This window comes from Octopus sinensis, linkage group LG17, assembly GCF_006345805.1.
Source record: "Octopus sinensis linkage group LG17, ASM634580v1, whole genome shotgun sequence".
NCBI classification, from domain to species: domain Eukaryota; kingdom Metazoa; phylum Mollusca; class Cephalopoda; order Octopoda; family Octopodidae; genus Octopus; species Octopus sinensis.
In genome coordinates, this window is record NC_043013.1 from 25,952,683 (window position 1) to 25,968,159 (window position 15,477).

Here is a 15,477-nt window from a genome sequence, read left to right on the forward strand (position 1 = left end):
CCAGAGATGATTTTTAAAATGAGAATATCTGAAATAAACTCGACTGCTCTCAAAAATTAAGTAAAAAAACAGGAAAAATAACCCGGAATCCTTTTCCGGTACCGGATCAATCCCAAAATCTAATCAGTCTGTGCCAGTCACGAGGCCAAAGATCCCTGAAAGTTTCATCCGAATCCATCCAGCGGTTCTTGAGATATCTTGTCCGTGGACAAACAAAAAAACACGACTGGAAACAATACTTCCATCTTCGCTAAGGTGGAGGTAATTATCATCTTATTTGTATCTTACAATACACATTTCGACGCTTATAAAAACAAATGTTAGCTTGTTTATATATATATATATAATATAATATAATATAATATAATATATACATGCACACACACACACATACACACACACATACACACATATATATACAGAGAGAAAGAGAGACAGAGAGGGGGCAATGAAATAGTTTTCAATAAATATATTTTACTACTAATTTAATCATACTTGCTATAAATACATTATAGATTTGAAATATACTTCAGACGTCACTATTCTCTTCCTACCACCATGCCATCCCATGGCATAAGAACTTGCCCAAATGTATAAAATTTCCTAACTGATTGTTCAAATTGCAGAGGCTTTGTCTCTTCTTTTGCGAAAGAAAATACTTCAGACTCCAAAGGTTACTGTGCTTTTCGACGTTCTTGTGCAACTCATGTTCGAGTATTGCTCACATTTCTCTGAAAGTGTGGCTGATATAATCACATAAATTCCTAGACCAAACGAAAACTCTCCTGGCGTGATGTCAAACATTTAATTAGCAATATATAACAAATATTTTTTTCATTTATGCGTTGTATCCTATTTGTCTATCTGTCTCATATCTTTTAAGCGTTACTATAATACAAAAAAAAATCGTTATTTGTATTAATGATGATTCGCATATTTTTTTTATTAATACGCTCCGGCAGAATGAATCGAACGCGCATATGCTAGTCAGTGTTGTTGCCGCAAAAGGGAAAACTTATTCATGAATCTGTCAGAAGGATGCTAATCATCTTTATAATAGAATAAAGATTTAGGACAACGTACTATAAACCATAGCGATGGAGTATCCACGTCCCTTAGTAATCTAGAATCAGTTATGTACTTAGTTCGACATCGATTATCCTAAACTGAAGATATTTTCTGAATTGTACGATTCTCTCAACGGAATACACTTTGTGACATTCCTTTTAACAAATATTTTAATATTATACATTTTTATTACCGTTGATATTTTCGTTCGTATTGTATCAATGTTCTCTCTCATAACGCTGAGTCATCATAGTCAAACATTACATGAAACCAAACAAACTTACGCCGAACCATTTCATTCCCGGTGTGTGTATTGTTTGTATGAATTTCCCTGAATACGAAGTTTCACATCTTTTAAGGAGGGCATAAGCAGTTTTAAATCTAGTTCAATTTAACGATCGCAGAAGGCTGAAAGGCAAAGAAAATCTCAGCGAAATGTGAGAGCGTAGCGTGACGTCACTAAAATACTATCATCCATATTTTTATTCGCTATTTTAAAGATTTCCTTATTCACCTTCCTCGCTGTTTGTTCTAGCCCTTTCACTGCGTTATTAAATTTCATGGTCGTTCTCGTAATGATGTCAATTAGCCACCATAAAATAGAGTTGATATATTCTGCTTCTGTAATACATTTTAGTGTCTCCCGTGAATACAGTTTTCATATCCACCAACAAAAACTAAAAGTGTTTGATTCTTGTGATGGTTTGTTGCCAACTTAATGTGGAAGTCCCAGGAAAAGGAAGAATGCTACTGCTATTTAGCCCCCAAAAAACATCGTTTCTAGTTGCTGTAGATCAGTGAATTTATTTCACTTGAAACAGCGAGTTAACACCGACAGCTAGCAAGGCCAAGCTATTCCAGACTGATGAAGAGCAACATCCCTGAAATTAGTCTCTGAATTCTGGCTTTGTTGAGTGGAGGTGCTTATCTCCCTTGTTTGAAAACTTAAAGACACAGGACGCTTGTGTCACGTAGCCAACTAGAAAAGGTGTTTCCTAGGGCTAAATAGCAGTAGCATTCTTCCCTTTCCTGGGTCTGCCACATTAAGTTAGCAACAAACCATCACTTTATCGTGCTGTTGCTGTATAACTCTCAATGAGAGATTTAAAAATGCAATATTTCTAATTTTGTTTGATTCTTGCTCTGTAACAAAAAAAAAAAGACATTTGATGAAACATTTGCAAAAAGTTAAGAAAACTCTGAAAACTTATCTTTTGTGAAAAGTCTCAATGGGGATGTCTCCGCTTCTTTCACCATAAAGCGAGGGTTTTTATTTTCTTTTTTCAAACCTGTATGGTAAAAATCGCTCTCTGCAGTTAATAGTAATAAGATTTTGAGCGGATATATCCGCTTTCTGCTTCAAAGAGTTAATATATAGAATAATAAGTGAATCAGAAGAAATGGATGGAACAATGTAAAAAAATTGTTTTAAAATATAGGGGATGGGAACTATGATTTATTTATTTTTTCAAGTAAGATTTTAAATATTAAAACTGATTACGAAACTGAATAATCAATTCCCAAAATTTTCAATCAACAACAAAACTGTTTAGTATAATCTACATCAAAATAGTTACTGCGCCATATATTCTCTTATTGATTATAGAATTAGTTGCACTCTGATTTCTCTCCCTCTGTTTTGTCTTCTTTGTTGCTGTGTCTTCAAACTGAACATATTTTTTTTTATGGCAGTATGATCTTTATCTTGACAATAATAATAATAATAATAATAATAATAATAATAGTAACAACAACAACAACAACAAAGACGATGGAAACATCAACAGCAATAAAAACAACCACAAAAACATACATATCTATGTTTGCGTTATATATATTTGTGTGTGTGTGTGTGTGTGTGTATATATATACATAAATATACATACATGTATATGTATACATACATCCATATATACAGGGTGTCCCAAAAAAATGTATACACACTTTAGCAGCTGATAACTCAATTGATATTGTTTCTTTCCAGATGAAACCTATTGGATTTAATGATGGCAGTCAGATTAAGCTTTGAACAAAGAAAATTCATTCTAAAATGATACTGGAAGTGTGAAAATGCAGTTGAAGTGCAAAAACAGTTGGGGAGGGAGTTTCAAACAGATCCACCAATGCAACTCCCTATCACTTGAATTAGAGGTAAGTTTGAAGCTGATGGAACTGTTCAGAATGTCCACGATAAGCATTCCAGAAGACCCCGAACATCAACAACCCCAACAAAGCAAGGAGTACTGGAAATGAATCACCAAAGTCCAAGAAAATCTGTGCGGCAAAGCGAGTCATGAGGTAGGTATTCCAAAATCATCTGTCCAATGCATTTTGAAGCATTGTCAATGGAAAAGTTACATTCCAAGATTAGTCCATGCTATTAATGATGATGATCCAGACGAAAGAGTGCAGCATTGCGAGTGGTACTTGGAACGATGTGTAGAAGCTGCACACTTTCCAACAAAGATTGTGTGGAGTGATGAAGCCACATTCAAATTAAATGGTTCAATTAACTTCCACAATTGCACCTACTGGGGTCCTGAGAATCTGCATGTTATGGTGAAACACCATGTTAATTTGATATTTGTGTGGTGTGGTTTATCATCAACAGGATTAATTGGACCATTCTTTTGTTATGCTACTGTGACTGGTCCCGTTTACTTGAACTTGTTGCAACAGTCTGTTATGCCAAGCATTAGAGAAGACTTTGAAGATGAGGAGTTTTATTTTCAGCAAGATGGGGCACCCCCACACTACCATTGCTATGTTAGATCCTTCCTTGATGAGATCTTGCTAAACAGGTGGATTGGTTGAATTCACCAGACCTCACACCACTAGACTTTTTTATGGGGATACCTTAAAGACAAATTCTACGCTATGAAACATACAAGTCGCTGATTTGAGAGCAGTCATTGGACGAGAGTGCACACAAATACCAAACAAATTCTTTTGTGATATTTGTGATTCCATTCCTTTGCGTTGTCAGCAGTGCCTGGACCAGACCGGACATCAGTTTGAAAACAGGCATTGACAAAACAATAAAATAATGTCTGTAGATTCTATTAAATTTTGAAAATGAAGTGTCTTTTAATAAACAACTACTTTACAATTGTTTAAAGTGTGCATACATTTTTTTGGGACACTCTGTATACACACACACACACACACACGCATATATGTATATATATATATATATATATATATATATATTATATATATATATATATATATATATATTATATATATATATATATATATATATACACATATACATACATATATACTTATATATGCATCAGTGTGCGTGTGTATGTGCGTGTGTGTGCGTGTGTGTGTACATATATGTTGAATGAGAAATGCTCTATCTCTCTGAAACTGAATAAAAAGGAAAAAGATAAGTTGACCCCAATTCTAAAGCTACTGTCGTCATACTGGAGTATTTATTGAGAGCAAAGAAACAACAATAAGTTTCAAAACACGTTGTTGTTGTTGTTGTTGTTGTTATTGACAGCAACATCGCCGTTTTCTAGGAATGAAAAGTGAGACAGAAGAACAACAGTCACAAATGAAAGTACTGTAAAACCCAATTAGAATACACATTTTCTCACCAGAAACAAGATTAAAATTAGGGGCGTGTATAATAATACATGCTATCCAGGTTGGACATGTTTTACGTCACCCATGTGGACCCGAAAATCGACGATCGTATCATACATTATGACGCAGTGGTTTCCAAAGTTGTTTTGAGGCGGAACCCTAGAATAATTTTCAAAAATAATTATAAAAAACAAACTTATGGAACACATACCGTACGTTCCAACATATAAGTCGATGTTATATTTTGTGTAAACATGTGCAAACATTCAACCTTTCCAAATCTTGTTGCATTTCACATAGAATATTTGGTCCTCCAATATCGGCTTGTAGTTTTCTTGAGGGTTTTTTTGATAGTAAATTTTGGTTAGAAAAATTCGACTTGTATGTCGGAAAAAACGGTACCGTCATGAGATTCTTTTTACTTTTGACACACAGCCAATAATTCTGAGCGGAAAGTGTCAGTCGATTACATCGATCCTATTACTTGACTGGTGCTTTATTTTATCGATTCTGAAAGGACGAAAAGCAAAGTTGACCTCAACGGGATTTGAGCTCAGAACGAAGAGAGATGAAAGAAATGTCGCTAAGCATTTCCTCCGATGTGCTAACAACTCTACCAACTCACTGTCTTCCCGCCAATATTAAATTATTTTTACTTTTTTTCATAGGCACAAGGCCTAAAATTTTGAAGTAGGGGACCAGCCGATTACATTGTTTCCAGTACTCAACTGATATTTATTCTATCGACCCTGGAAGGATAAAATACAAAAGTGACCTTGGCAGTACTTGAACTCAGAACGTAAAGTCAAATAAATGCCACAGCTTTTTAATCTGACATGCTGACAATTCGGCACTTTCGCCACCATGATTTCTAGTAGTTAATTATAAAACTGAATACATAAAACTCATGGATTTTCCCCCCAAGTATAGCACTGCCACTCTGTCAGTCACGACGACAAGGGTTCCAGCTGATCCGATCAACCGAACAATCTCGGACAGATTCAGTGTGATACAGAATGTGACGAGGCTGGCCCCTTTCAATTACAGGTATTACTCATTTTTGCCAGCTGAATGAACTGGAGGAACGAGAAATAAAGTCTTGCTCAAGGAGACAACGCGCTGCCGGGAATCGAACTCATGACCTTACGATCGTGAGCCGAATCCCTAACCACTAATCCACATGGCCTTCACATTTAAATAAGAAAGTTGACATGTGAATCATCTCATCATAGACTTTGTGTGTTATAGGCTGTCTTTTAAAACCCCGAAAGGATGAAAGGCAAAGTCGACCTTGGCGTAATTTGAACTCAGAGTGTAAAGACAGACGAAATACCTATTTCTTTACTACCCACAAGGGGCTAAACACAGAGAGGACAAACAAAGACAGACAAACGGATTAATTCGATTACATCGACTCCAGTGCGTAACTGGTACTTATTTAATCGACCCCGAAATGATGAAAGGCAAAATTGACTTCTGCGAAATTTGAACTCAGAACGTAGCGGCAGACGAAATAACGCTGAGCATTTCGCCCGGCGAGCTAACGATTCTGCTAGCTCACCGCCTTACCAATTATACATATTAAGCAGATTTAGTGGTTACTTGAGCGGCGATATGGAAGAAACGTTAGCACGCCGGGCGAAATGCGTAGCCGTATTTCGTCTGCCGTTACGTTCTGAGTTCAAATTCCGTCGAGGTCGACTTCGCCTTTCATCCTTTCGGAGTCGATAGATAAAGTACCAGTTACGCATTGGGGTCGATGTAATCGACTTAATCCGTTTGTCTGTCCTTGTTTGTCCTCTCTGTGTTTAGCCCCTTATGGGTAGTAAAGAAATAAGTATTTCGTCTGCCCCTACGTTTTGAGTTCAAATTCCGCCGAGGTCGACTTTGCCTTTCATCCTTTCGGGACTGATAAATTAAGTACTAGTTGCACACTGGGGTCTATCTAATCGATTGGTCCCCACCGCAAAATTTTCGGGCCTTGTGTCTAGAGTAGAAAAGATGCAAGGAATGCGTTTGTGGATGGGAGCAAAAACCTCTTCAAATATGGCATATACATCCATTACACATTTTTTCATCTTCACACTCATTATTGTTGTTTACATCTGGTGCCTCGGACACGAAACACCGTAGCAAAATCAGAGTTGATTATAATTTCTCTTGAAAATCTGTAGAGATAACCTTAACAAGTGATGTGAGAGCACTGCTAACACAGTAGAACATGGTATTGACTTATATAATCGTTTAGTACACTTTGTAGTATATTATGGTCGCTTAACGAAATACCTATTTCTTTACTGCCCACAAGGGGCTAAACACAGAGGGGACAAACAAGGACAGACGGACGAATTAAGTCGATTACATCGACCCCAGTGCGTAACTGGTACCTAATTTATCGACCCCGAAAGGATGAAAGGCAAAGTCGACCTCGGCGGAATTTGAACTCAGAACGTCACGGCAGACGAAATACCGCTAAGCATTTCGCCCAGCGTGCTAACGATTCTGCCGGCTCGTCCCTACAAGTCATTAATATTCAGTTACTACACTATCCTTGAAGCACCGTGTTTGCTAGTATAAGGAGTATTCTTACACAGGATGCCGCCATATTTTACAAGTATACTTTGTTGGAAGAAAATCTTAGCATACACTGATTGAAAGATATTATATTAAAGTGATTTGAGGAGTGAATGCATGATTCTTTGCATATAAATCCAATATTGTGACAGTACACTGAAACAAAGAATGGGACCATAAATGTATAATAAATAAGCTACGTTTTACGATTACAGTATTTCAACTTGATCGACTATATATATAATTGTTTATATTCTGGTTTAGAGAATTGCAATGCAAGATATTAGGTTGTCCGGAAAGTTCGTTCCGATTTATAGCTTACCTTTCGACTTATTTCAGAACATGTCGTGTACCATCGCTATAGTTTTGTTGTTATCCACTCGTTGGAAATAGCTGATCAGGGGATGGGAGTTTAACATTCATTTCATTTTCTAGAGGAATTTTTATTTCGATAAATAAACAAATGTTTCTTAAAGGTAACACAGTCAATAAATAATATAAAACAAATATCAGGTGTGGGCTATGTATGCTGAGGAAGGAGGTGTACTGAGATGATGCTACCTCCCCACATAACTGTCGACATACCATAAACAAGTTTTGTAATTTTGTGCTGACAGTCTGCGAGGATTTGGCTTTTTCCCAATATTATTAGTAACAATTATTGGGCCTAGCAGACTTATGCTCATCCGACTCCCAAGTCAATGGCACTTGGTCTCTTATCCGTAATACAACCGCATAAGACATAGGGCAATTCTTTGGTACATTTAAAAATATAAAAAAGCACTTCGTGTGCTCCGTCAAACACAATATGCATTGCGCTCGATATGTCTGAGTAAAACTGTTGCAGGCAACTGTGGCAGCATAGCTGCAGTTTGATTAATGAAACCGATGAAAGTGTAGAAGATTAAGGGAGAGAGAGAGGGGACGGAGAGAGATCTGTATATAACACTTATATTATGCAAGAAACATCGTTGGTTGGTAGAAACAGTTTAGTAGCTTTATGCTTTTTCGCTGGCATGAAAAATCACTAACAAAGCAATATGGCTGTCCAGGCAGATCTTAATACAAATCGTTCTCAATTGCTGCATTCTTCGTTCTGCAAGTGACATTTGCTTCCAATTCTCAGCTAACTGAAATTTTTTTTGTAAGTTATTGTCTGACAAACCTTGTTCGCCTTGCTACCTACACGACTACCGTTTTTGGGGATTTTTTTTGGTTGATTTTTTTTTTGCAATAATAATCTTCAAATGAGTTTTCGCAGTTATTTCTTCAAAATTTCCATTTCTTTGCAAAGTCTAGATCAACTGAACGCTTGTTGTTGTTATTTGTTTTGGTTTTGCATAGTCCATCGTGCTTCTTATGACAATTTCGATAACGTCAAAGGAGATTTTAAAAATCCATTTGTAGCAGAAGACAGACTTGTCTTACGGCATTGGTAATGAATTTTTAAACATATTACGACAAAACTGAATACCACAGCGCATTTTTCTGTCACTTTCTACATTTTACCATCCAATGTCCTCGCTGAAAAGGAAAATATGATAATAGAGGTTTCCTTGAAAAGAAATCTCAGGAAAATCTAACAAATACAAAATCAAAAAACAAAAAAAAAAAAACACTTCGACCCACACTCAACGTAACTTTTTATCCTCGTCTTCTATATTCTCAAAAACTTTCGTTCTATGTTATTTTCTTAACCTAACTGGGCCAGAGGCTGAAGCTATGTTGAGCAATTATTTCACTACAATGTCTGTCCTAGGTAACTGGTTGTCAATCGGTATGTATTTGTTATTTAGCCGATATCAAAGAAAATAATAATAATAATAACAATAATAATAATAATAATGATGATGATGATGATGATGATGAAATAATAATAATAATAATAATAATAATAATAATAATAATAATAATAATAATAATAATAATAATGCCCTGATGCAGTACCAGACAGTGGCTCTCATGGCTTCTGACCTTAACTGATTGGAAGTGTTATCATGTACATTGCTTTGTCTTGGTATAAAAGATGGGCTACAGCAAATATTCTCCTCAATACCACAAATTTGCTTGTCAGTTGTTTGACCTTAACTAGTTGAACATGTCCATTAATAGTTGACGATACGTGTATCCCTGATCACTAGCAGAATTAGTGGGGGAGCATCATAACCATGCGTTGAGAGGAATTCTTTGGGGTTTGAATAATTGACCATGGGTGGCTCGTTCAGCATCCTTAAACAAACCTTATTCAGGGATCTTTTGAGCGGGTGAGCTAATCGATCTTAAGAAAATTCTAACTGGGCCCCACCTGCAAGGTCATGCGCTGTTTATCTTGATATGAAATCACTTTTCGTATTCTTTTCTTGAAACATTTTGACCTTGTGAGGCAGACATATCAATTAACAGACAAGTTCCTCTGTTGTAGTCCTTGATCACAATGTCTGGTCGATTAGAGTCAATTTTTTTGTCTGTTTGTATTGGTAAGTTCCAAAGAACGGTGACGCCCTCACCATTTGCTACATCCTCTGGATGGTGCCTGCATCACTTACCATGGGATTTAATTTTGTAGTATTTACAAGCATTCCGGTGGATGTACTGCCCTAGTCAGTCATGTCTTATGAGATACTCTTTTTCAGAAAGGACTGAACAGCCAGAAACAACACAATCAATTGTCTGAATTTTTCATAAATTCTACACGAGGGACTCAGATTCATCCTTAAGGATGTTTGCATGGTAGTTTCTGCTAGGTAAGCTCTGATCTTGCGCTTCAATAACAAAACCTTCTGTTTCTCCTTTCAGACCTGTCCCTTGTAGCCATTGGTGTGTTAGATTGTGGACAAGTTGTAAGGGTATTTTCCATGCAGGAGTTTGCCTTTCCAGTTGTCTTCTATATTATTCATGTAAGCCTTCTTTACTTTTGTTTGATTTTTTTTCTTGCATTAGTGATAGGTTTGTCACTATTTGGATCTCGTTGGTCTTTCTGATTGTTAATTCCTAAATCAGGAGAAGCAATGCTAGGTCTGTCAGTACTTGGGTGTCTTTGGTCATTCTTATTGTTAACTTAAATTTCTTACTAAGCTTGCTTGGAATCTTCATGCTTCAGTGCCGTTCGTAAGAGCACATCACTTAGGATTGTTCGAGCTGTATCAGGCCTCTTCCACCTATTTTTCTAGAGAGATAAATCCTGTCCACATCTGATTTTGAATGGTGCATTCGGTACCTTGTAAGGATTTTACGGATCTTTCCATCCATATTCTGCAAGTCAGAATATGGATGGGTAGTCATGATGGGTATACTGCGTTTCGTAAATTGTACCCCAGTGTCACTTTGATGGCATGCACTGCTCTCTCACTCAATAATGATAATAATAATAATAATAATAATAATAATAATAATAATAATAATAATAATCCTTTCTACTAAAGGGACAAGGCCTGAAATTTGAGGGGAGGGGACTAGTTGATTACGTCGACCTCTGAGTTTCACTAGTACTTAATTTATCGTACCCGAAAGGAGGAAAGGTAAAGTCGATCTCGGTGGATTTGAACTCAGAACGTAGCGACGGACGAAATGCTGCAAAGCATTTCGTCCAGCGTGCTAACGATTCTGCCAGCTCCCCGCCGTGATGATGATGATGGTGATGATGATGATGATAATAATAATAATAATAATAATAATTTGCTACGAGGTTAGCAATTTTAAGGGTGGAGATTGTCGATTACACCGACCCCAGGGCAATAGCAGTTATGTGGAAAATACGTTTTGGCGTTTCTCTAGAGCTTTAAGGAACCAAGATGATTAGTGCAAGATTAAAATTAGATTAAGGCAGTAAGTTGATTGATTAGTTCTATATACGACTAATAACTTAAAATTCTAATCCTATTCTGTGTTTTCACATCGTCTTTGACAGAGGTAACTGAACAATGGAGATGATATCTAGAACCATTTTGAATATTAACCGGATATTAACTTTTCAAGAGACGCACCTGAAGGATTCTCAATTGACTAGTTCTAAAGGATATGAAAGTGTAGTGTTCAAAAGCACTCGGTTCTCTCTGGCTCAGACTGCTCGGCCGTAAATAGAGAACAAAAGCTCATTACCTTTTTATCTGTTACTTGTTTCAGTCATCAGACTGCGGCCATGCTGGAGCATCGCCTTGGAGAATCTTTTGGTCGAATAAATCGATCTCGTTTCCCTTATTATTATTTTTTTTATTTGTATGCCTGGTACTTATTCTGCTGGTTCCCTTTCTGGCAAACCGCTAATTTACAGATATGTAAATAAACCAACACTGGTGTCAAGCGCTGGTGAGGTGCAAACACAGACACAAAAACACATACACACACACACACACACACACACACACACATAGTAGAAGACACTTGCCCAAGGTGCCACACAGTGGGATTGAACCCGAAACCATGTGCCTGGTATGGTTCAATACTATATTAATTATTGTTGTTGTTGTTGTTGTTGTTGTTGTGCCTAAGCCAGTCTTATCTAGTAAGACCTTTGATAAAATGTATTCTAGTCAGGTCCGTCACATCTTTCTTTATATTTCAGAAACTACATTGAACGATGAGTCCTTCTTTATTTAAGGTTGTGTGGTTTGCTTTGAGAAAAGATTCAGCTGCTATTTCTAGCAGGACGAGCGACACTGAATAGGCTCTGTCGTTGCTTCATGCTTATGAAAACAGAAAACGTCAAAATTACTTCGTTAGGGAAAACCTGTGAGGTTTATATTGCGGATTAGGTTCACGGCCATAGTATTAATGCAGGAGGTCAAGGCGGGCAACTGACAGAACCGTTAGGACACTGGACAGAATGTTTAGTTTCATTTCGTCAGTTCTTACGGTCTGGGTTCAAATTCCGCCGAGGTCGACTTTGCCTTTCATTCATTCGGAGAACGATAAAATAAGTACCAGTTACGCACTGGGGGTTGATGTGATCGACTTAGCTCCTTCCCCCAAAATTACTGGCCCCAAGACAAAATTTGAAACCATTATGCAGGAAGTCAAATAAAGAACAAACATAATGTAAAAGTAGATGTGTCTTCGTTGCCTTCGACGATGATCATTCCATTGTGTTATTGTTGATCATTCCATTGTGTTATTGTTGTGGCGAGAGTCACGACAACCCCGTGCGAGAATAGACTTGACCGAACGACTATAAATAGTAAGGGTCTGAGTGAGAGACAGAGAGAGTGTAGGCGTTAATTTTGTCGTGTGTCGGTGTTTTCTGTTCAGTTTGATCCCTGTTGGGCGTGAGTCGCATAGTTGATTATTTGTTAAGAGTGTCCCCTCGTGGGTGTGCCTGCAATTGTTGATTATTTGTTGAGGGTGTCCCTTCGTGGGTGTGCCTGCAATTGTTGAAATTGCTGTTACTGCTGTTTGCATAAGATATTGTTGGGTTGTGTTTGTTTTCGTCCCATTTGTGGATGAGGTGGAACGGGTTCCAGCGGGAAGCCACAGTTGTGCAGCGGCGTCTGGCGGAGGAGTGGACTCTGAACCTTTGGAGGTTTGTGAAGTAAGGGTTGGGCCGAGGAGGCTAAGGGAGTGTGAAAAATTGTTAAGTGGGGAAGGCGGCACGTCGAAGTAGGTGCCGCTACAGGAAATAACAAGCAGTGTGACGGGGAGGGCGGTGATATTGGAAACGCTGAAGTTGTCAACCGGGAAAGTGGAGGTAGCAGCCGTTGAAGCCGTTGAGAGCTGCCTAGAGGAGATCAAGGGGCTCACCACGTTCATTGCACGAGGGGAAAGGTGTGATGTGGTAGAGGTGCGATTCGCTACGGAGGACGGGGTGAGGGAGCACTCCACTGAAGCCGTAGGAGCGGAGGAGTGGGTGCTTTTGCCCTCATGCTGTGGCAGACGTGTTGCCGGGGTGAGAGTGGGCGGGGTGCTCCAAGAAATGAAGGAAACATGGCTGGTGGCGGCCGTAATGTTTAACATGGAGGAGGAGGCTAAGGTACTTGGGGGGACGAGAACCAAAGGGTTGAATTGATGGGGTGTGGCATGGAGATGGCCATACAGACGGGTTTTAATGATCTAAACAGGATTGCAGAGGAGGTGGTTCTGCCCGTGGATGTGGGGCTGAGAGTGGTGGTGGGGGGTGGGCCTCCTATATGCTGCCTAGGTGGAGAGAAGGGTCATATGAAGGCAAGGTGCCCCCAGTGATGAAAAGAACAACAGATGGAGCAGCCTGAGGAGCGGGAGAGTGTGGACCAGGTGGTGCACGACGATGTAAGGGAGCCCTGGGATATGTATCACACTGCCTAAATACAAATCTTGAGAAATTAGCTTCTCGAAACCAAGAAGGAGAAAGCTAATTCGAAGTCTACAGATCCAATCAATCAGTGGAACTGTACAAATCTGTAAAACTTTCCAGAAGTTTATCATTTAAGTATATATGAGCATGTCTAGATATGTAACTCTATGCATGGGAATCCACACATAAAACAAAACATACAAGGCTGCACATATACATACATACATACATACATACATACATACATACATACATACATACATACATACATACATACATACAAATAAAAAATACCCTGTTGTTGAAGTTGAAATTCCAATAAAGAAGCTTTGGATCTAGGTTAGAAACCGGTTCTTTCTCTATTCGCAAGAAATCTTGAAATAAACGGAATAATGACATACATAAATACATGCATGCATACATACATGCATGCATGCATGCATACATACATACATACATACATACATACATACATACATACATACATACATACATACATACATACATACATACATACATACGGAGAAACCTAATTCGAAGACTACAGATCCAATCCATCGCTGGCACTGTGAAAATCTGTAAAACTTTCCAAAAGTTTATCATTTAAATATAAATGAGCATGCCTAGATATGCAACTATATGCATGAGAATACATACATAATCTGCACATACATACATACATACATACATACATACATACATACATACATACATACATACAAACCCTATTGTTGATGTTGAAATTCTAATGAAGGAGCCTTAGATTTAGATTAGAAACCGGTTCTTTACTGGCAAGAAATTTTGAAACAAACTGAATAATGACTTACATACACAATCCTGTAAGGTAGTTAATTCGCAGACTCGTTATAACGTTAGAGTTTTGCGGGCCTCTGTTCCAGTCCACTGCGCTCTACGTGCAAAACCCTCTGAGGATTTGCAGTGAGTTGGGCGGGTTACGTTTTGTGAGAGACGTTTTGACTCCAGCTCTTTCTTAACAGAATTCAGTCTTGGGTCAAACTAAGGTTGGGCACCAAACATCTAGAATGTCGTCAAACACTAACAGTTCTCTACGTTTCAGGATTTGCAATCTATACAACATTAGTGATGAAGAAGAGCAAGGAATTCTCAGGAAAACTTTTGGGCGCCGACGAATATCACCCAAGCCGTCTATTGAGGAGGACGTTCAGCGCAGAGACTATGAACAATTTCAGAAATCCCTGGCCTGTTAATATTTGTTGGTTTCGGATAAACTTTAGAAGCACGGTGGTGCCATCACACGGGCCCGTCCGAAATACGTGCAAAACAGCGAAACTGTTCTGGATGCACTCATTCAGTGTCAGAAAATGGCTGCCTTGCTGAGATATGCCGAATCGCTGTTGACGCAAGTTGGCAAATAAATATTTTTCAGTTACTTAAGTCTATGCGAGATAAATGGATATTAAATTGATTCTATGTAATCTTCCTTTTTAATGTTTATAATTGATATATACACATCTTTTACCTATTTTGGAATTGTTAAATTTTATTTTTATACAACATAACAATATTGTTTATAAACATTCCCCCATCGTACCCTTAATAATATTTCCTTTGTATTAACATATTAGGTTCTTAATGTCTTGCCCCTTTAACTAGTAATTAACATCATGATTTAAAGCCTACCCTACCCTGCCTCGTTTTATAGACAGTTACTTTTATCCAACTGACTACTCCTAATATCTTATTTACTCTCAGAGAAAAAGGGATACATATGATAATATTTATGACTATACCAAACCATGAGCTGTCAAATCACTCTTGTTCTTTATTTAAAATTGACACAGTCTTCTAGTCTCAGATTTAAATAATAATAATGAAATTATTGTATACAGTGCTCAGGTTCACCACAACTTGTTAAAAGTGCGTATAAAGCATATGCAGTAATGTGCAAATGTCTGGAAAGTGAACAGTGTATGAGTCAGATACATGCTTGCGTG